A 24,159-nucleotide genomic window follows, 5' to 3' on the forward strand; every position below is an offset into this window, starting at 1 on the left:
TGGTCCTCGATGAGCTTAAAACCTTTCATTCTGATGGGTTTCCTCTAGGTTCTTGCTAATTGAAAGAGACCCAGAATGGAGAGCAATCCTCCAGTTGATGTTCTGAGCAAGGCAGAGTCAGCAGGACTAATTTTTCTTAAGCTTAGATGCTATGCCTCTGAATAGAGCCTAAGATTGCATTAGCTTTCTTAACTACCATATTACACTTTTTGCTATATTTAGCAAGTAGATAACTGAAACATTTAATTCTCTTGAATTAAAAATGGAAAAAGTGGAAATGGAAAAATCATATAAGTTTTACACTTCTCCAGTAGCTTCTCATTTTTATCCATTTTACATATTTTTAAGAGAAGCTATTTAAAGGTTAAAGAAACATTTGTTGAATGATTAAATGAAACCAATAAGTTTTTATTCAAGACAAGAAGTAGTTGGTACAATATATAATGCTAGATGAACAGTGCTGATACTAAAAAATTAAAAAGTAATGAAAGGCAGATAACCCTATAACTGCTTGCAGAATACATAAGATACTTAACAAAACACTACATGTTTTTCCATAAGCACAATACTTTTAACTGCATTCTAAATTCTATTTCCTTCAGGAAAATTTGGATATTTTAGTATAGTTCTTTTCTTGTATGATGTGATATAAACAGTGATGACTGCTTTCAACAGAAGGCAGAATGGATATAAATATTAAACTTGTCTATTTTTCAGTGACATTGCTATTTTTAAAGATAAGATGTACTTAAAAGCTTGTCTCCAACTCATGCAATATGCCAGTTTAAAAGTTTATGGATATACTTTTAATAATAACAGCAAACATTTGTCAGATAATGTGCTACGTTGACATTGAAAGGGGTCATTGAGAGTTTCCATTCATTGTATGGAAGCTGGGAAATTTTGTACTTGCCTTTTTTTTTAGGGACTAATATCCAAGATCCCTTCTCTCAAAATTAATTGGTTTCATAGCAGTAATCTGTAAGCTTCAGTTTCTGATTTATAAGATAAGCATAAAAATTAACTCTGTAAGCCCCTTTCTAGTTCTTAAGGTTTTATGATCTAGTTAATTCTATTTTAGGCTGTTTTAAGAAAGGCATAGTACCCAAGTAATGGCCTCACAATACTTTCCTTTCTCAGACCATTTCTGGAGTACTGGAGTATTGTGTTCTGGGCACTATGCTTATGGAAGGAAATTAATAAGCTGGAAAGCATCCAATGGAGGATAGTGAAGGGCTTCAAGTTCATGTGGTATGAGGAGTTGGTTGAAATAACTGAGAATGTTGAGCCTGGAGGAGAAAAGACCAAATGGATATATGATAGCTGTCAATGAAATCATTTGAAAAACACTTGTTATACTTGGGTCTCTAGAAGTCACTTCCAGTGAGCTAGGGGTAGTGAATACAATTTGTTAAAAAAGAAAAAAAAAAAAAAAAAACAACAGATTCGAGGTAAGTTCAGATCTTGAAGAAAAACTTCCCTCGCACTTAGGCAATCCAAAAGATGGAATGAGCTGCTTGGAGCCAGAGGGGTTTCTGTCTAAGTTGGATGACTATATAGTGGATATATTATAGAGGTGATTCTTGACCATGTATGGTTCAGATTAGGTGGTGGTATAGTAATATACTGATCATATACAAATATTCTTTTAAAAAATAACTGGGAAAAGTCTTGTGAAGAAAGATTTACAAGTTATTTCTACTATGTTAATCTTGCATCTCAGGTTGTCTTGGTAAACCTCTAGATGGAGTAGAAATACTGCTATAAATATAGGGTTAAAAGGCCTGATTAGGTGTGTCTCAGTTCTGTTTCTTACTACCTGTGTGGTCTTGGGTAAATCACCTAACTCTGGGCTTCAGTGTCTCTGTAGCTTAAATTATCAGATCACCAAGGACCTTTTTGTACTCTTATTATTCTGAGATTTTTCAACCTAAAAAAATCACCTGAATATAACTAGTCTCCTTTAGATCATTTTCCTCATCCTCTTCTCACCCCTAATTTATTTGGAGGTATTGCTAAGGAACCTAAGGAAATGGTTATAATGAGAGAGGAAGAGATTTAAAAAGAGAAGAATAAAGAACGTGACTATTTGATATCCTGGGAAAACCACTATTTTGAATATCAGAGAATCTTAAATTGAGATCAAGAGTCTCCCACTGCTGAGTTGTTTGGGCATGTTGTTTGGTTCACCTTATCTGTACTGTAAAGAAGTTTGTTGAGGGATGAGGAGAGGGAAGACATAATAGGAAATGAACAATGTAAAAATCAAATGGTATCAAACAACTTATTTTTTTGAAAAGGAAAGAAAAATAAATTTTAAAGTATCTACTACTTTCCTAAAATACAGGAGTAGAAATTTTCTAGCTCTAAAATTCTTTAAGTGATAATCAAGAAATATTTTATGCAGCCTTATCAGACTCCTTAAAATTTTATATAATTTCTGCAATTTATTTCAAACATTTATTAAGTTTACATATAAGTATATATATATGCATATGTATATATAATTTTAATGTTTCATAAATATGTATATTCTTGTCCACCAATGAAATTTTTAAAAATACATTTCATAATCATATTTTATCATGCATATTTTTACATTTCCCTCTCCACATTTTCCTGCCCTCTTAATATAAGATGAATCCAGTCAGAGTAATATTTTTGTGGAAACACAAAAAAGTTTGGTTTTCATATTTTCTTTTCCTTCCATTCCTTTGCCCTAGTGATTTGTTCCTAAGAATAGGACTGGTAATTTCCTTAGTTTGAAATCCTAACTTAAAAAGAGAAATTGCTGCAAGCAAAATTTCTAGGATGAATAATAGGTTAAATAATGTCTTTAAAACATTTAATGCTTCATTAAACTGGTGCTTTTCAAAGCTTGGTACAACACATGCTGTTAAAATTCAATCGTCCTTCTGAATCTGTAGAAGGTACTTTTTAGAAATCACTTAGGTTATCAAATGATAATATCAGTAGCCTAGTGCCGTACTCCTAAAATTACTTACATTGGCCACAAATGACCTACTCTACCTGGAAGAATATTTTTTATCAAATATTCCTCAGATACATGTAAATTACATTGATTCCTGCTTTAAATAAAACATTCATAACTGATTTCCCCATTTTCTGAGCAATAAGAAATAGCTTACTTACCTACAGGCCTTTGACTAATTGGTCAATTGCTATTTGAATAATTTATATTGCATAATTTTTAAAAGATATTTCAAATTTAAAGGTTTATGCCAAGAGATGTATTATCCTTAAGGAGTGACTGATTGCAATAGATTTATTAAGATACATTGATTCTGTTCCTCTGAAGAAGAAAGGGGAAAAGGGTTGGGTGTTTTTTTGTTGTGGCTGTTGGTTTGTTTGTTTTTTGTCATTGGTGCTGCATTTTTCACAGGGAATCAACATATATACATATTATATAAAATCAATATAAATAAATAACTATATATACGCACACATACATATTCTTTCTCTGGATGCAAATAGTGTCTTTCTTCATAGGTCCCTTTGGATTAATTTGGGTATTTATAATAGTTAACAATGACTTATTCATTCAAAGTTGTTCTTAAAACAATATTACTGTTACCATACACTGTTCTTGATTCTGCTCATTTCATTCTTCATTAATTTAATGTAAATCTATCCATGGTTTTCTAAAATCAATGAGCTTGTCATTTCTTTTAGCAACAGTAGTTATTCCATCACAATCATATACCAAAACTTATTTAGTCATTCTTCAATTGATTAGAGGTTCCCCAAATTTCTAATTCTTTGTCACCACAAAGAGAGCTGTTATAAATATTTTAGTACAAATAGGTTCTTTTCCTTTTTATCTAATCATCTTGGGAAATAGACCTAGTAGTGATATTGCTAGAATGAAGAGTAGAGTCAGTATAATAATTCTTTGGTCGTAATTCCAGATTGCTCTCCAAAATGGTTGGATCTGTTCTCAATTCCATCAACAATGAATTCATTGTAGTGAACCAATTTTTCCACATCTCCTCCAACATGTCGTTTTCCCCTTCAGTAATCTTAACCAGTGTGAGAAATGTAAGATGAAATCTCAAGTTTGTTTTAAGTTGCATTTCTCAAATCAATAATGATTTCAAGCATTTTTGTATGATTACAAATTGTTTTAATTTCTTCATCAGAAAACTGCCTATTCATATTCTTTAACCATTTGTCAGTTGAGAAGAGACTCTTTATTATAGAATTGACAAAATTCTTTATACATTTGAGGTATTAGGCCTTTACCTGAGAAACTATTAAACTTTCCCCAAAATTTTCAGCTTTCCTTTTCATCTTGGCTACATTTGTTTTATTTATACAAAATCTTTTTAATTTAATGCAATCAAAATTATCTCTTTTACACTGCATACTGCTCCCTCTCTTGTTTATTCAAAAATTGTTTGCCTATCCATAAGGTTAATAATAATATGGTCCTTCTTTAAATTTTCTTGTAATATCTTTATATCTAGATCATGTGTCCATTTTGACCTTATCTTGGTAAATGGTGTAAGATATTAGTCTGTGTCCAATTTCTGCCAGACCAAATAATAAATTCTTATCCCCAAAACTTATCCTTACATTTGTCAAATACACAGTTACCATATTCAGTTATTGTTGTAGATTGTTTTCTCTGTTCCATTGATCTTCCTTTCTATTTCTTAACTAGTACCAGATAGTTTTAATAATTATTGTCTTATAATATAGGTTAAAATCTGGTACTGCTAAATCTGTTTCCTTTACATTCCACTCCTCCCTCCACAATTAGTTCCTTTGATATTCTTGACTTTTTGTACTTTTCAACAGCTCTAGTTATTGAGCAGCTTTTTCCTTCCTTCAGGCCAAAGCCTGGCTTTCTGCATCTCCCTGCTCTTTGTTCTTGCTCACTAGAACAAGCTTTTTTCCTTCTCCACATTGCTCTCATGTACCTCCTATATAACAAGCATGGATAGGATTGGAAAGTCATCATTTCTTATGATGATTGGACCCAGAGTTCAGATGTTATTAGAAGAGAACAGGAATCCATTTATTATAAAGCCATATGCCCACAGATGTTGATTGACAATGGTAAACCTGGGAAGATATGGTGGAGAATTGTGTTGATTTCATGAATGCGTGAAGTAGAGAGAAATACTTAAGGCAAGCCAAGCCAGGAACTTCATGGAAACAGTGGTGGAGAGAGGAAAACAGAAATGCATGAAAGGTGTTCATATCAGGTGTTCAGGAACATATGCAGAGGAATATGTCTCACAGATGGAATCAAACATTTTCTAATGTGTTAAAGATAAGGATCTGTCCAGAAGTACTTCTCAGGCTGCTGAATGAGTGTCTATACCTTATCTGGGAGGTATGAATTCTGGAGGAGTTTTTTTTTAATTATATATATATTTTTATAATATTATCCCTTGTATTCATTTTTCCAAATTATCCCCCCCCCTCCCTCCACTCCCTCCCCCCGATGGCAGGCAATCCCATACATTTTACATGTGTTACAATATAACCTAGATACAATATATGTGTGTAAATACCATTTTCTTGTTGCACAATAAGCATTAGATTCTGAAGGTACATGTAACCTGGGCAGACAGACATTAGTGCTAACAATTTACATTCACTTCCCAGTGTTCCTTCTCTGGGTGTAGTTATTTCTGTCCATCATTGATCAACTGGAAGTGAGTTGGATCTTCTTTATGTTGATGATTTCCACTTCCTTCAGAATACATCCTCATACAGTATTGTTGTTGAAGTGTATAGTGTTCTTCTGGTTCTGCTCATTTCACTCAGCATCAGTTGATGTAAGTCTCTCCAAGCCTCTCTGTATTCCTCCTGCTGGTCATTTCTTACAGAGCAATAATATTCCATAACCTTCATATACCACAATTTACCCAACCATTCTCCAACTGATGGACATCCATTCGTCTTCCAGTTTCTAGCTACAACAAAAAGAGCTGCCACAAACATTTTGGCACATGCAGGTCTCTTTCCGCTCTTTAATATTTCTTTGGGATATAAGCCCAGTAGTAGTACTGCTGGGTCAAAGGGTATGCACAGTTTGATAACTTTTTGGGCATAGTCTGGAGGAGTTTTAATGTCAAAACTATCATGGGAGAAAGGGGCAAAACTCTATTCATTTGAGAATGTACATAAGACACGTTTCACTTGCTTTACTTTTCATTTCTGTTCTTGTGAAATATTTTATGGTTTTATTGCTTTTTTTTGCTTACATCAGAGCAACTGAAAACCTAAATATGATAGATCTAATTTCAGAAGCTCCCTGTTTTCTAACTGGGTGGGCAACGGAAGCCAAACAAGGGGTCTGCTATTAGTACTATACCCCAGGATATGGAAGGTCTAAAGGTGATTGGATACTAAGTTACACCAAGATATTACACCCAGAATTAATCACAGTATTTCAGATATGATTTGATCAAGGTAAAGTGCAGAACGATTCACATCTTTTGTTCTGTACACTATACCTCTTTTGGCACAGTCTAGTATAACATTAACTCTGTTAGTCTCCATGTTATGATGTTGACTTTTTGGAGTCTGTATATCATTTTCAGATGAGTAAGAGGAAACGAATCAAAAATTTGATTAGTTGAGAGTCCTGAGAACCAAAGTGAAAAACTAGGTCTATGTAGTAAAAATGAAGATTGAGGGTAGAATTGGTTAATATAATTATAAAACAAAAACCAGGGAATATGGATTTTATTGAACATTATTCAAGCTTACTTGAAAGGATGATCTAGGAAGTTCACTATGGGAAAAGCATATTATTCTTTTTTATTGAGTTCTAAGAATATACTTGTGCTGTAAAAGTATAATAGGAAGCTACAGTTTCTGCCCAATGAACTTGCAATCTAAATTTTTAGAAAAAACAATTAAAACAGACTGTATATTAGGAATAGGGGCCAAAGTGGTAAAAAATTTAGGTGGATTACTGTCATCGACAGGATTAATGATAAAGGAAGCAAAATATAACTGAAATAATCCCGCCTTTCATTTTCTTGGGTATTCCTTTGGGCTCACTCCATAGCATAAATCTTACAATAATTTTACTTGTCTGGTCTATTTTTCATATTTCATATGGCTGCAGGAAATGAATGACAACATTTTTTTTCACTACCAATAAAACCAATAATGGAAATATAAACAATTAGGTCATTGTTCCCCACACATTGAAAGAAAGAAATGTGGAGTCCATAGATATTTAGCTTGGAGGTTAATAGACACTACAGAGTCAACGAGCACTCCAGAACTAAACTGAAAGTTTAGGCAAATAACTTTTAAAAAACTTTAATAGCTTCCTATTTTTTCCAAATACATGCAAAGATAGTTTTCAACATTCACCTTTGCAAAACCTTGTGTTTCAAGTTTTTCTCCTTTCCCTTTCCGCCCCCCCCTCCCCCGCCCCCAGACATCAAGCGATTCATTATGGGTTAAATATGGGCAACTTTTCTAAACCTATTTACATATTCGTCAAGCTGAACAAAAAAAAAAAAAAAAAAAAAAAAGTCAGATCAAAAGGGAGGAAAAAACATGAGGAAGAGGGGAAAAAAACCCAAGCAAACAAACAGTAACAACACCAAAAAGTTCTCTCTGGATACAGATTGCTCTTTCCAGCACAAGTCAATTGGAATTGCCTTGTATAACAGAATAACATTTTTTAAAAGAAGAAAATAATAAAACAAGAAATAGACTTGGCCAGTTTGTAGACTTTATGAAAAAACTATAGCTGTCTGCATGTATTTAAAACATGTATTTAAAAAACATGTATTTAAAAAAAAAAAAAGCTACCAAAGATCAATTAATTTCATTCCAGAAAATAAAGTTGGATTTAAATAACATTAACAAAAATTTTGTAAGGATGGACTAGATATCAGAGTAGCAAATTCTTAAATCTAAGCTTGGAATCCTAACAATGGTGACTTGATTTCAGGTTATGTCAAATACCTGCTGTAGTGGTATATAGACCTTTGTGGGAAGTTTAGTATCTGTAAATAGGCTCATATTTTTCCTCTACTCTAAAAAAGATAAAAAGTTACAAATGATTGCATCAGTCTTAACAGTGGCATTTGTCTAAAACCTAAACATTTATTTCCAAAATGTGACAAAAAATTATCAGCATCAATTGATAAGCACTTCTGTCAATTATACAGTGAATGACAGAGCTTTGGAAAAAGTAGTTTACTATGTTCAGAGCATAAGCATCACTATATAAAAATCAGTAAGCCCTGAGTAACAGTTTTAAGTTACCTTATATAGGTTTTGGTTACATAAGCAGGATGGGTACAATGGAATTTTACTGAAAGCAGGAAAAGAAGCTAATGATGTACAACATCAAAGAACAGACTGCAGAAGGGAAAGAGCTATAGGTAAAACAGGAAACTAGTTGGTAAATGCTAGCCCTATATGCAGATATTTTTCAAGCTGGAACTTGCCAAAAGATAGAGCAAAAACTAACCAGTTAATATTGGACATATAAATAATATCTCAGCTCTAACTAGTTATGTGGCCTTCTCATCTTAAATAGTAATAATAAAGTTGAGCCATAAATTCTTTTAAATCAAAATCTATTTAATCCCTACTTAATGACAACTCTATTCTACTCCCCATCCCTACCCTTCCTTGCCTGCCCCTGCCATATGAGAGATTAAACAGAAAACCCGAAAGTTTAACTTGAAGTCTAAAACTGTTGATTTTAAATTCATACCATAAAGTATTTCTGGAAATTTTGAAAGCTGCAAAAATTCCACAAAACTGGAATTTGCTGCCCACAAAGTATACTATAGTGTGGGCATTTGTCAGTTATTAGTTTTATTTCATTAGTATTGACAGAACCTTAGTAATTCATATCTTGGGGGAATGAATTACATAATTGAGTTATGTATATTAAAATTATTTGACTGGAATGTTGCCAAATTCAAATTTGATTTTGAAATGCAGAGAGATGCCTTGGAGTAGGTATGGAAGTTAAATGGATAACAGGAAAGTCAAGACATGTCTTTCTCAAGGACTAACTTAAAAAGCAATGGGGTCACTTTTTACTTAAGGCATATAAGGGAAGTTTGGCTGATGATTTGCACAGTAGATTACAGGAAGTGGGATGAGGATGGGGATTCATTCTTGATTCTCCTTCTACCTGTCTGGCCACTAGCCATTCCTTAGTCTTTGCTGGATCTATGTGAATGCTTTATATTTAACCTCAGTCTCTCTTCTGAGCTGCATTCCATCATTCCAACTCCCTGTTGAACGAATTCAACTAGGTTTCTGAAACCAAACATGTAGTCTGCAAAGATATGGCATTGAGTTTCCACTTCTCTGCATGCCCTTTTGCTAGTCTGGGGTGGGGTCCCTAATTTATTTGAACCTCCTCTAGCAATTTGAGGTTCCCTTTAGTTGATAACCACACTGCTACAATTCAGTTTCAAGGTCCTGGAGGTCATTCTGGAATAGGGGGAAACCTTTATCTTCTACTCATAATTGCACCTCCTAGATCTCCAACATTGTTTTCCATTTAAATAAATTTGCCACAATATTATCATTAAAATTAATTATAAAATATTTATTTTATAAGAACAGTGATAATAATCACACCAAAACAGTGATTATCAATTTTTTCTTTCTAAAGGACCCCTTAATACTCTTAAAAATTATTGAGGACCACCTCCCAAAGAGTTTTTATTTATGTATTTATGTTATTTATATAGCCTCAATATTTGCTATATTAGAAATTAAAACATCTTCATATTATTATGAAAATAGTTTTGACCTAACAGACCCTCTGAAAGGATCTTGGGATTCTAAAAGGAATCTTCTCTTTTGACAAATGCTGCTATAGCATAACATTTATTCAATAGAAGGCAAAAAGGAATAAAACATATCATTTATAAACCTAGTTTATACTCTCCCACAGTGCACATGATATACGTTTCAGGGTAGGGAAGAATTGAATGCAAATTTATAGGAACCTAGTAGTGAGTGACATGAGCAGTGAAACCTGTGTTCCCAGAACAGTGCAGGTTTGGTTATCAGAGATGTCTTTAGGGAACAATTCTCACTACAGGTTCCCCTTAAAAGCCTCTCCATTTTGCTTTTGGTCAAATCTGCTATAATTGAATCACTGAATGGAGCTAATCTTTGCTTTAACAGTCTTAAACTTGGGATTTCCAGAACTTTCCAGGTGGGTACTCTTGGCTAGATACTGAAACATCATTACACTTTCAGTCAAAAGCAATTTCTTTTAATAGTTACTCCCTTCGGGCTGTAGATAATTTTAGAGACCACAATGGGTTTTTTCTGTATTTTCTATAGTTAAGTCCTTGTATCAAGACTATCCTCCAGTAAGATCAATTTCCCACATTAATTACAGAACCTTTTCATCTCAAGTTAACTAGCCAACTCAAGAACCATCCTCAGTTCACTTGAACTCCTTACCTCTGTTGTTTTCAGTTGCCTTCCCTCATCTTTTCTTGACTTCCCAGTTCATGACTTTTCACTGACTCTCCTATCTGAAACTAGGTCCTCCTCATGTGAAATTCAAATGAGAACTTATTACTTTCCCTTACCCCACACAAACCTCTTTTCCTAATTTCCCTTCTTTTGTTGAGGACACCATCATTCTTTCAATCTCCTTCATTCCCCAAATTGAGTAAGTTGTCAAGTTTTACTAATTCTATCATCTTAGCTCAGCCACATATCAGGACTATTTCATGAATGATACTCCTTTCTCCAGCCTTTTCCATGTCCAATTTATCCTTCACAGAGCCACCAAAGCGATATCCCTAAAGTATAGGTATGACCATGTCCTTCCCCTGCTCAGAAAGCTATAGTTTCCTTATTTCCTGTAGGACAAAGTGCAGGATGTTCCAAATGTCTTAGTAGGGTTTTAGACTATTAATGCTTAAAATAGTTTTTAAACTGTTAAAGCTTAGAATTATACTAAGATTTTGGGGACATCCTGTATCTATTTATCTGTTATGTAAAGACCTTTATTACTTGGCTCTGACTTTCATGGTCTTATTTCCCTTCTATTTTCTTCTAATTACCAGACAAATTACCCTACTTGTTCTTCCTGTTCTTTGCAAAGGCAGTCACCCACCAATTTATAATGAACTCCCTTATCTCTAATCCCTAAGATTTCTTCAAAGCTCAGCTCAAAGGCCACTTTCTCCTTGAAGCCTTCCTAGATCCTCCAGCTGCTAAATGCCTTTCCCCTCCAAAATTATCTTATTTTAATTTTATTTTTCTTTGTTTGCATATCTGTTAATTGTCCTGTAGAAAATAAGTTCCTCAGAGTTTCTTTTTGTCCTTCATATCCTCAGTGCCCTTGTATTCTTCATTGTTGTTCTTTTTTGGAGGTGAAGGTTTACTGGTCTTTGTAAGCTCAGTACACAGCATAATACCTAAGTAATAAATGTTGAATGATGAGTTAATTGATTCAGGGACAGGTTATACTAGATGGCCTCAGAAATCCCTTTGAACTCTGAAGTTTTGTGATTCTATGAAAAATAAGAGAGATAAATAGTATTTTTGAGAACTAGATAAGGGATACCTAAATGACATTAGGTTTAATTGAGGTCTAGTGGCAGGTTTGGGGTATAGGGAGTCAAATAGAGCTCTCCTGCAACACCTTTGGATTCAGCACAAGGATACAGAGTTAAATGAGGTCTAGTGATGGCGCGAGAGTCCCCTGTAAAGGAATTTACCGATCAGAAAACCTAGATTGATAAAAAGAGGTTTATTATGGGGTTTGGAAGTAAGGTTAAAAGGTGTTAGGTAAAGAGAGGAAGACACCAGAGCTAAAGTGATGCCAGTGGACAGAAATACTTTGACATGGCAGGTATAAGGCTGCCATGTTTGGAACTTCTGCAAAGAGAGGACTTCAGCTTGGCTCTTTTTATAATAGGGAGCTTTGGCTGCAAGCTGAAGGGGCTTGTGGGTGAAGTCCCAGGTTGGCTCCGGGCAGGGTTTCCGCCAGGGTTAGAATTTGAATGAGCCAGATAAGGATGAAACTGTGCTTGGGGTAAGTACCTTCCTTGAGGCAGAGTCCAAGGAGGTTTTCTCTTTTAAGAGTTTTGGGGTTTCCTCGTCAATATGACCTTGGTTAAGATGGCAAAGTTTATAATTGGCATTGTATCTTTTACCTCTTAAAAGTTCCTACCCCTATCCTATTCTCGCAAGTACCTGCCCTGGATCCAATCATACAGGGCAAGTCCTCTCTATTAGAATACCTCTGCTTTTCCAGAAGAGACCCAGAAAAAATTAAAGAATGTCAAGCAATTATAGATTTAATACAATTTTAAATTTGAAGGTATCTTAAAGATCACCTAAGCCAACCCCCTCATTTTACAGTGAGAAAACTGAGTTGCAAAGAGAGAAGCAATTTGCCCAGGTACATAACTTGTAAGAAGTCAGATCGTTTATTACAAAGTCCAAGGTTCTTCCCAATATAATGAGCTGCCTTTATCTTCTAGACCACATGGTCTAAGTGGGGTAGCAACTCTCCCAAATCTTGCTTTACAAATGTTAATGTTTTGATTATTTCTCCTTTTGCCTTCTATTAAATAAATATCATGCTACAGCATTTCTCAAAAGAGAAAAGGATTCTTGATCGAGACCCAAAGACCCTTTCAGAGAGTCAAAACTATTTTGCTCCTGTTCATAAGTGCAGTACAAACCAAATTAAAATGTCATAAGGAAATATTTAACAAAATAAGTAAGTCCTCATGCATCATCATAAGGATCCTTATGTACAGATTCATGGATCCCAGTTTCCATTTGAATTTGATACTATGGCTCTAGACTAACTTTGATTTTAATAGAGGAAATCATCACTTAGGTAGATGAAGTAACTTGCCATGGAACTGGAACAAGAACCATGCTTCTACTCTCCCTTTTCAATAACCCATTTAACCATTCAGGATTTCTTATTACTATCTTCTGACTTCTTTTAAATTTACCTCTCTTTTAAAGCATTATTGATGAAGCTAGGAGTTGCTATAACCATTTTGGAAAGTAATTTAGAATTAGAAAAAAATAAAAGGAATCCAGTCTATGCTTATTTTAAATACATCTAAACAATGACCACCTTATTACAGACTATATAGTATTCGACGTCTAGCTCTTATTGACTTTTGACAGTTTGGTGAGGATATATATCTTAGCACTGATAAACCTGATTTCAGGTTATTGGGCTTCTTACCCTACTTGGTTTAGTATTCAGATTCAGCTTATAAAGAACCAGTTATATTCTTTGCTAATAGCAATCTAATTTTTTCCCCTTTAGAACACAAAGAAACTGTTTCCAATTATGAATATATGAGCAAAGTAGCTATTAAAATTCTATGCAACAGGCTAGTTACATTTTTCTTCTTTACACTTTTTTAAAAATTGCATTTAGTACTGAGAAGTCTTCTTAAGGAGACCACCCCTGAGTTCCCCTAGAAAGGATTCTTTGAAGAGGTGACCTTTGAATACAACCTCTGGTTAATTTATGGTCTGAAATGTATCTAGTACTAAGGAAATTTTGTCTTTTAGATCAGATGTCCTAATATAAGTGCCCTCCTAGATATAGTTTTGATTGTACTGATAACAGGGATTTGAACAATTGCCAAGTTTTACATCATTTAAATCTTAGAAAAATCTATCTAGATCAAAACAAAGGCTGGTTAACTTGACAACTTAAATTATCAATTCTGGAAGCTTTTTCCTTTTCCCTTCTCCTCTCCTCATTTATACAGCCTGTTTAAGACCAGCAGGGACTTCCTAACCACCCTTCCACCCCCTTTCCATGGGAAATGCACATTTTATCTTTTATTGTTAGGCATTCTCGTCCATTCTAGCCTTCCTTTCTCTGATGAGGAATCTAGCTGAGAGTTAACAAAAGGAAGAGTGTAACTCTCTACATACTGAAAGGATAACTACAAAATCAGTAGTGACAACTTTCTACAGAGTTGTAATTTTTCAAACCGTGGAACTTGGGATAGTCACATATGGAATGTGCACCATGATTACCCTTTCTTTAAATGAATTCCACAAATCCCACAAAGAGTTCTAAAAATCTTAGCCTGGGCCAAAGATTATCTATCTGCTCATTCAGACTGGCCCAAATGATTTTTTTTTTTTTTTATGAGAGAAGAAAAAGGATTTTGGTTTTTTTTTTGAGAGAACTATTTGGCTAGCTAAGATAGTTTTCTAAAACATTAAAGAGACCTTTGATGAAAGAGCAGTAGAATCTTTCATACTTTATGTCAAGTTTAGATTTGACAGTTTTGTTCTTGGCCCTTTTTTTAAAAATCAAAAAGTGGTCTTATGCTATTAAGTTGAGTTTCCTTTTACTATTTATTATTGGCAAGACAGAAGCACAAAGAAAGGGGGAAGGGAGAAGTGAGGGAGAAAGAAATGTAAAGAGTTGTGGAATATTTTTGTTGTTTTTGGTCAGAAGTTTCTTTTTTAAATTATAGCTTTTTATTTGCAAAACATATGCATGGGTAAACATTGACCCTTGCAAAATCCAAATTTTCCCCTCCTACCCCCCCAGATGGCAGGTATTCCTATACATATTTATACAGTTAGTTATCTTGCTGCACAAGAAAAATCGGATCTAGAAAAAAAAAAAAAAAGCCCAAGAAAAAAACAAAAATGCAAACAAACAATAACAAAAAGAGTGAAAATGCTATTTTGTGAGCCACACTCAGTTCCCACAGTCTCTCTGGGTGTAGATGGCTCTTTTCATTACTGAACAATTGGAACTGATTTGAATCATCTCATTGTTGAAAAGAGCCACGTCCATCAGAATTGATCATCATATAGTATTGTTGTTGAAGTGTATAATGATCTCCTGGTCCTGCTCATTTCACTCAGCATCAGTTAATGTAAGTCTCTCCAGGCCTCTCTGAAATCATCCTGTTGGTCATTTCTTACAGAACAATAATATTCCATAACATTCATATACCACAATATTCAGCCATTCTCCAACTGATGAGCGTCCACTTAGTTTCCAGTTTCTTGCCACTACAAAAAGGACTGCCACAAATATATTTGCACATGTGGGTCCCTTTCCCTCCTTTAAGATCTCTTTGGGATATAAGCCCACTAGTAACACTACTGGATCAAAGGGTATGCACAGTCTGATAACTCTTTGATCATAGTTCCAAATTGATTCAAAATGACTGGATCCATTCACAGTTCCACCAACAATGTATTAGTGTCCCAGTTTTTCCACATTCCCTCCAACATTCTTCATTATCTTTTCCTGTCATCTTAGCCAATCTGAGACATGTGTAGTGGCATCTCAGAGTTGTCTTAATTTGCATTTCTCACAGAGGAATATTTTGCATTCTTTGGTGATCTAATTTTTTTGTATGTAAATAAAATAGCTGAAACTAAAATATAACAATTTAAAAATAGTAATGTTAGATTTAAACAGTCTACATGGGGGAAATGATGAATTTCCCTCCATTGTTATAATGTGTTGTACTGAAGTTCTTATAAAAGTCCAATTGTAAATACTCCCCTATTCAGCCTGATCAAGAGAAGACCAGGCCTTTGGGTAGCTCTGACTTCTAAGGCACCCATTTATAATATTAAAGGATCTTGTAATATTGCCTCCAGCCTCAGGAGAATTGGGCATATGGTTCAACTAAAGTGAAGTGCTTGGCAACTGAATAGTCAACTAAGAAAAAAGATGACATTCATGTGACATAATAGAGTGATAATATAGCAATGAAGTAAATGAATGAATGAATCTGGGAGGGGAAGATTATTTACCTAGATTTTTTGGATTAGGTGAAAGATAAGATTTTTTTTGCCTCAATTGCTAACTAGCAGCATGATAAATGTGGAAGTATGTTTAGAAGAATTATACATGTTTAACCTATATTGGATTATTTGCTGTCTAGAGGAGAAGGGAAGAAAAAAGAGAATTTTGGAATATAAGGTTTAGTAAGAGTGAATGTTGAAAACTATCTCTGCATGTATTTTGAAAATAAAAAGCTAATATTAAAAAAAATTAAAGAGAATTAAATATAGGCTGGATTATAATTTTTTTTTAAAACTGCAACCAATTAAGCACTGAATGAGTGCAGCCTCAGTCAAACTGATACCTGTTGAAGACCTTACTTAAAAAGGCCAAGGTCTCCCATTGTTTCTAGGGCCATCTCCTGTCATCTTGATCTGTATCTTGTCACTGGACCTAGATAGAGCCCTTCCTCACTCAAATCCAATTCTTTTGCATGTCATGGCAAAACTTCCCTGATGTCATGGTCCTCTTTGAGAATGAAGTGCAAGCAATAATAGCAGTGAGATGCTAGAGTGAAAACAGAATCAGAATCAACAAAATCTGGAGCCCTGTTGGTCAAAAAGTGATCTCAATCATACAAGTCTTAAATACTCAATGAACTGAGCTGGGCCTATTTGTCCAACTCACATGTTTATAGATGATCACTATTTAAAAAGCACTTCCCTCAAAATACTGTGAGATATAATAATAATAAGTATTATTATCTCCTTTTTAAAAATAAGATTCAGGTTGGTTAGCTCATTTTTCCCTAATTACATCAATAATAAGAATTGAATCTGAAATTTGGATGTTGATTATCTTCCTGTTAAGTCTTGTACTAATTTTTTTTTACATCACAGTTTTTAAGCCAGAGTACTCAAACTATCTGAAGCCACTTAATCTAACAGGATGCCACTGCAGGACAATCCATCTCTTTCCATTATTTTTATGAGGACCAGAAAAAAGCAAACCTTCTATTCATTTTAAAAATTTTTCTTATTTGAAAAAAAGAAACAGAGTAAGAAAAAAGGAAAACAAAAAGAAATATAAAACAAAATAAAGCAAAACAAAAGAGAACATTGTTATGTATCCAGAGAACATTAGGGAGGATTCAAAATATATAACAACAAATTACTAGATGAAGAAAGTGTGTATATGTATATATATATATATATATATATATGTGTGTGTGTGTGTGTGTGTGTGTATGTGTATATATATATGTATATGTGTATATATATATGTACATACATATGTGTGTATATATATATATATATATATATATATTAGTAGAAGAAATTATATTCATGAATGACCATTTTTTCTTTACTTCCTTGTAAATTGTTCTTTGGTTCTCTGCTACTCACCTTATTTACTTTATGCTTTTTTTTCCCCCTTTCATCCTGCCCACCCTTTCAAGCAAGCTACATTTAAGCAAAGATATATTTATGTATACACATGTAGATATATAGATACATGCACACACTTATACCCATACCCATCTCACATACACACACATGTATTTCCTATCTTTGCTGCCTTTTTAATTAAATTCTGCTCCATAACGTGCCTTGCTATTACTTAATCTCCCCCCAATCAAGTATCATTGCTTTGTCTTTTTCCCTAACCCTTTTTCAACTTCCAAACCCTCTATTCCTAAAGGACTAAATGTAACAAAGAACTGTTGATTGAGGGGGTTGGGGTACCTTGTCCCACTAAAGAACCTCCAAGTCTGAGCTCAAACAGACTGAGTTCAGTCCTGAGGGAACCTGACCTCTAAAGGGAGGAAGGGGTCAGACTTTACACTGGACAGTTTCTTAAAGTTTAGGGATGGCTAATATTTAGGATCTCCCCAAAAAAGTTAGAGGTTTTCTTGGCAAATATATTGGAGTGGTTTGCCATTTTCTTCTCCAGCTCATTGTACAGATGAAAAAAATGAGTCAAACAGGTTTAAGTGACTTGCTGTGGTCACATAGCTAATAGGTACCTGTCTGAGGCCAGATTTGAACTCATTAAGTTGAATCTTCCCAATTCCAAGCTCACTGCTTTATCCATTGTACCACCCATGTGTGGTGTATATACATACATATATAGATACACACACACACACACACATATATATGAATGTGTATTATTGCAATAAGCTATTAAATAAGGCTGAATAAATTTCCTTGCTTTAATTCCTAAAATATAGGTTTTTTCATGTCGCCATGTCACATCTTCCTTATTCAATAAACTCCAGTGATTTCTTATTATTTCTAGGATCAAATATAAAGCCTTTTCTTTTGCATTTAGAGTCCTTCACATGCTGGCTTTTTTTTTTTTTCTTTTTTTCCTTTCTAGTCCCTTCCCTGAACTCTACAATTCACTTTCACTGACATAGTTGTTGCCTCTCAAACCAGACATTCCTGTCTCTGTACTTTTGAACTTACTGCTCTCTCAGCTCCACCATTTTATTTCCTTAGTTTCCTCCAAGACTCAGTTCAAATTATACTTTCCAGGCCTTTTCAGGAATTCTTGTAGTACTATTGTCTTTTCTCTGATATTACATTCTATTTATACTATATGTATTTTGTATGTACCTTGTTATATAATCACATATATACTTTAACCATATAATGTGAGCTCTTTGAGGGGAGAAAGTGTTTTTGCCTTTTCTTTTTATCCCCAGCCTTTAGCACTGTGTCTAGGACAAGATAAACACTTAATCAATGCTGTTAAACATTGTAAAGATAAACAAGTTTGAAAGACTTAAGCACTCAGATCAATGCAATGATCTATCATGATTCCATAGGATTGATAATGAAGAATGCTACTCACCTCCAGATTGAGAGATAATATTAATGAATTCAAGATACAAAATAGGACATTTTAGGTGTAGCCAGTGTAGGAAGTTATTTTGCTTGACTCTATATTTATTAGAAGAGTTTTTCTTTTGACCCATTTTTTCAGGAAAGCAAATGTTTATTAATTTTTTAAATATTTAAAAGTAAAAATGTTTGTTGATTGACTAAAAAGCATATTCTCAAAAAGAACTGTCTCTATCATAAAGGAAATTGAAAACTGTTATACTTTGAAAGGCAGCATTTTACAGGAACTTGGATTGACTTTAGGATAAGGAGGAGTAGGTATCCATCAGGGATGGATAGCTATGCTAGATAAGGCATGCCTGTGCAAGAAATATTGGTGGTGTATGAGATTTTAAAGGAGATCAAGACAGAGTTTGCTCTTAAAGGAAGTCTTATGGCAGCAATGAGTTTTTTTCTTATGGAAAAGTCCAACATGCTTTTTTCCTAGAACTAAAAGGACCAAGATCCAAGGATCTAAGATTTTTAAACAATATTTTTAAAATCTTTACTTCAAAAAAAAGTTCCTCATATGATATCCCCATACTGGGACACTGGGGATACAGTACTGTGATCAATGGTCCTATTCGGTGATCAGAGAACCCTTAGCACATATGTGATTGTTGATCCAGTGCTCAGCTCCATCTATTTTATGTACCACCCAACACTAGAGGGTGCTCTGGGGTAACTGCCAAACTTCAACTGTCGAGGTTGCTTCAAAAGCAAATGGATCAGGGAATGGGAGATGTTGAGTAAGCTATTCCCACTTGATTGCCATTCTTTGCCCCACAATTTCCTTGAAGAAAACTTTGGTAAGCAAAAAGTATTTCTTGCTCCCTCCTATAATACCTGGTATGTAGACTTCTGGATTGTCTAGCACACCCAGTAAAAAATCAATCTAACTGTTGACTGAATTTTTTTACTTTTTAAATAACCATGGTAGGATAAAGTATCTTTGAGTCACTGTACCCTTGAAGAAGCTTTGCAAAACCTTATCTTGTGGTTTGGAGATTTAAAAACACTCTGAGATACATATTATTATTATGTTTCCTTTACAAATGAGGCGACTGAGGCTTGAATAGGTTAAATAACTTGTCTAGGATCATTCAACTAGTAAGTGCCTGTGTTAGAATTGAAACCCGGATCTTCTGGCTCTGACACAGGACCTCCCAATCATATCACCACAAATAAATTTGTTTCAAATATCATGAAGACATGACTCAGAACAAAGTTTTTGGGTTTCTTTAAGCAAAGTCCAATCTTCATATAACTTATTAGAATTAGAATCAACTGCAGTGACTATCTAATACAATTTATCATTATTGTTTTTCCTTCATTCTCACAAAGGACCATGACAGGAGGGAGGTGATGCTATGGTGAATTGGCTTTAAGTGAGAGAGGGCTGTGAAAGGTCATCTGCCTTCCTCTACCCTCTGGAGCCATCTGGGTCCAGTGACCAGTATAGATCAGGATGACTGGAGATGGTCCTAGATGAAATGGTAGATCTTGGCCTTTTTTAAGCTAAGATCTTCAACAGGTCTCAGTTTGACTTGCCATTAAACATTATATATAACATTCCTTGAAGTAAAAAACAAAAGATAACAATCTTTAAAAAGGAGATTTGGGTTCCTTGAGAAAATTTTAATTAAATTTACAGAAGACCAAGAAATAAAAAAGTAGTCAATCAGGGTTTGATGGAAGATCTCCAGCAAAGTCTTCAAACTCAAAATCTATCTAAGGCTGTTCTTTTATGAAGCAATAAAGTACTCAAGGTTGTCAGTAGGTTTGTTACATGATTGCTTTAGTTAAATATAGTTAATAACAATACAATGGTTAAAGTGAACAACACTAAATAATGAGCCTAACTTCCTCCAAAGTTTCTAACCTGAACTCCTAAACTAAGGAAGAGTCAGAAGGGTGGGACCTTTTTAGCTCTAAATTTAAATAATTCTGTATGATCCTATGGTGGACAGTGACCCAGTAGACAAAAGGTCAGAACAAACCTATAAATTCATATCTTATTAAGGAACCATTATCATGCAAGACAACCACTATCTCATAAGTGAGGCAATGAAGATAGTGTCTGGAGAAACCAACTATAGCTTTCATCCCTGAGCTTTGTACAATTAGATCTGAAGACTTCCCAAGGGCAGGGTGATTCTATGCCCCTTCTCTCCAGATAGCCCCTTATCTGAGGGCTGAGCTTAGTCTAAGATTATCCATCGGTGAAGTTTCTTATCAGCTGTTTCCAGTTGACCTCTGTTGAAGTTAATTCCAACCTGCCACATTAATCTGTTCTTCTTCTTCTTCTTTTTTTTTTTTTTATCTCTAATTACTAGAATTTTTTTGCCTCAGACCTAAAAGGATGTTTTCAGCTTCTATTCATTGCTTCTGCTTCTGCTATCTGCTATCTATGGCTGAGCAGAGAAATCTCTTCTAAAATTCCAGCTCTTCAAATACTCAAAGATAACTGATATGTCTTTCTTTGATTCTTCTTTTTTTCTCTAAGCTAAGCAGCCCAAGTTACTTTTGCCTATCCTCATATGGTGACCCTACTCTAAAAATTGCATCTTATCAATATCCTTCTTAAAATAAGGTGCTACTTCATATACCAAGATAAGATCAAAATGGGTCCATGATTTAGGCATAAAGAATGAGATCATAAATAGATGAGAGGAACAGAGAATAGTCTACCTCTCAGACCTGTGGAGGAGGAAGGAATTTATGACCAGAGGAGAATTAGAGATCATTATTGATCACAAAATAGAAGAGTTTGATTACATCAAACTAAAAAGTTTCTGTACAAACAATACTAATGCAAACAAGATTAGAAGAGAAGTAACAAATTGGGAAAATATTTTTAAAAGTAAAGGTTCTGACAAAAGTCTCATCTCCAAAATATATAGAGAACTGACCCTGATTTATAGGAAACCAAACCATTCTCCAATTGATAAATGGTCAAGGGATATGAACAGACAATTCTCAGATGATGAAATTGAAACTATTTCCACTCATATGAAAAAGTGTTCCAAATCACTACTGATCAGAGAAATGCAAATTAAGACAACTCTGAGATACCACTACACACCTGTCAGATTGGCTAAGATGACAGGAACAAATAATGATGAATGTTGGAGGGGATGTGGGAAAACTGGGACACTGATACATTGTTGGTGGAGTTGTGAAAGAATCCAGCCATTCTGGAGAGCAATTTGGAACTATGCCCAAAAAGTTGTCAAACTGTGCATACCCTTTGACCCAGCAGTGCTGTTATTGGGCTTATATCCCAAAGAAATACTAAAGAGCGGAAAGGGACCTGTATGTGCCAAAATGTTTGTGGCAGCTCTTTTTGTTGTAACTAGAAACTGGAAGTTGAATGGATGTCCATCAATTAGAGAATGGTTGGGTAAATTGTGGTATATGAAGGTTATGGATTATTATTGCTCTGTAAGAAATGACCAGCAGGAGGAATACAGAGAGGCTTGGAGAGACTTAAATCAACTGATGCTGAGTGAAATGAGCAGAACCAGAAGATCACTATACACTTCAACAACAATACTGTATGAGGATGTATTCTGATGGAAGTGGAAATCTTCAACATAAAGAAGATCCAACTCACTTCCAGTTGATCAATGATGGACAGAAATAACTATACCCAGAGAAGGAACACTGGGAAGCGAATGTAAATTGTTATCACTACTGTCTATCTACCCAGGTTACTTATACCTTCGGAAGCTAATAATTAATGTGCAACAAGAAAAAGGTATTTACATACATATATTGTATCTAGGTTATATTGTAACACATGTAAAATGTATGGGATTACCTGCCATCGGGGGGAGGGAGTGGAGGGAGGGAGGGGATAATTTGGAAAAATGAATAAAATAAAAAAATAAAAAAATAAAAAAAAATTTAAAAAATTAAAAAAATAAAATAAGGTGCTACTGAGGATACACAGTCAACACTATGCGATGTGTACGGGGATAATTAATGCCTCATACCAATCAGATGGTCCATTTGTTACTATGTTTGTTAACTGATTAAAGTCTCTTTCTTATTAAAAAAAATAAAATAAAATGTGGTGTCAAAAACTGGGCATAATACCTTCAAATGTGGTCTGAGCAGAGCAAAATACTGTGAAAGAAAAACCTCCATGTTTCTAATACTGTAACTTTCTTAATGCAACCAAACATCAGGTTTTTTTTAGCTGCTATATCACAGCTGATACATTTTGAGCTAATTCCTAAAGGACTGTCTAGCCATGTCTTTTTCTTGTGAAGCTTATTATTTGAATCTGTTAGATTTCATTTTCATTCATTCATTCATCCAATCTTCTAGCATGTCAAACCCTATGTTATGGTTTCATATTCCAAAATGATTCTATTTCCATTTTCTATATGTATCTTTTCTTAGCAGCCTCTCCCTCTCCTCTCTTTTTCAACTTTCCAAATCTAGGCTTTTCTCTCCAAAATACTAGAATTTGGCTTGTGTCTGGTGTGTTTAGAAAGGAAAATGGCCTTCAGATGCCACTTGGGTTAAAAGATATCATCTACTTCTCAACAATGTTATGATTCAAGGCAATTTTAATAAACTTAGGTTGGAAAATTCCATTTGCATCCAGAGAGAGAAGTATGGAGAATGAATGTGGATTGAACCATTGAAGTTTGCTTTTTTCTTTCTAATGGTTTTTTCCCTTTTAGTCTGATTTTTCTTACACAACATGACAAATATGGAAATATGTTTAAAAGGATTACAAATATCTAACCTATATCAGATTGCTTGCTGTCTTAGGGAGTGGGGAGGTAAGGGAGGAAGAAAGAAAAATTTGGAACACAAGAATCTTTCAAAAATGGATGTTAAAGGGGCAGCTAGGTGGTGCAGTGGTTAGAGCACTAGCCCAAAAGTCAGGAGGACCTGAGTTCAAAATCTGGTCTCAGACACTTAACACTTCATAGCTGTGTGACCCTAGGCAAGGCACTTAATTTCAATTGCCTCAGGGGAAAAAAACAACAGAAATGAATGTTGAAAACTATCTTTACATGTATTTGGAAAAATAAAATACTATTGAGGGAAAAAATATATCAGCTATAGGAGAGGTTTTATTGACCTAACAAAAGCTCAAACCTGAGCCCATGTATAAACAAGTACTATGGGCCAGAACTCTGAACTTGAAACAAGGATTCTTACAAGGTATTAAGTCAGTGGAATTGATAAAGACAATGGTTATCTAGTTTAGTATGGTGCTTAATAATTCTCTAGTTCAGTACATGTATTCAGTACTTAATATAGTTCTACAAGATTCACACCTATGATAAGAGAGTATATATGCTCGGACAAATTCAGCCAGATTTAGACAGAGCTAGAGAAGACAAGCGGACTGGAGGCTGAAACACAAGCCCTTGGACTCAGACAGATTCATCCTATCTCACACCATCCTGGTGGCAGGCTCTCCTCCTTTATTTTCTCCACTAACCAAGACTCCAGAAAGCCTCTAAGAAAGCTGCCTAGCCCCAGGAA

This window comes from Sminthopsis crassicaudata, chromosome 3 (genome assembly GCF_048593235.1).
Source record: "Sminthopsis crassicaudata isolate SCR6 chromosome 3, ASM4859323v1, whole genome shotgun sequence".
NCBI classification, from domain to species: Eukaryota; Metazoa; Chordata; class Mammalia; order Dasyuromorphia; family Dasyuridae; genus Sminthopsis; species Sminthopsis crassicaudata.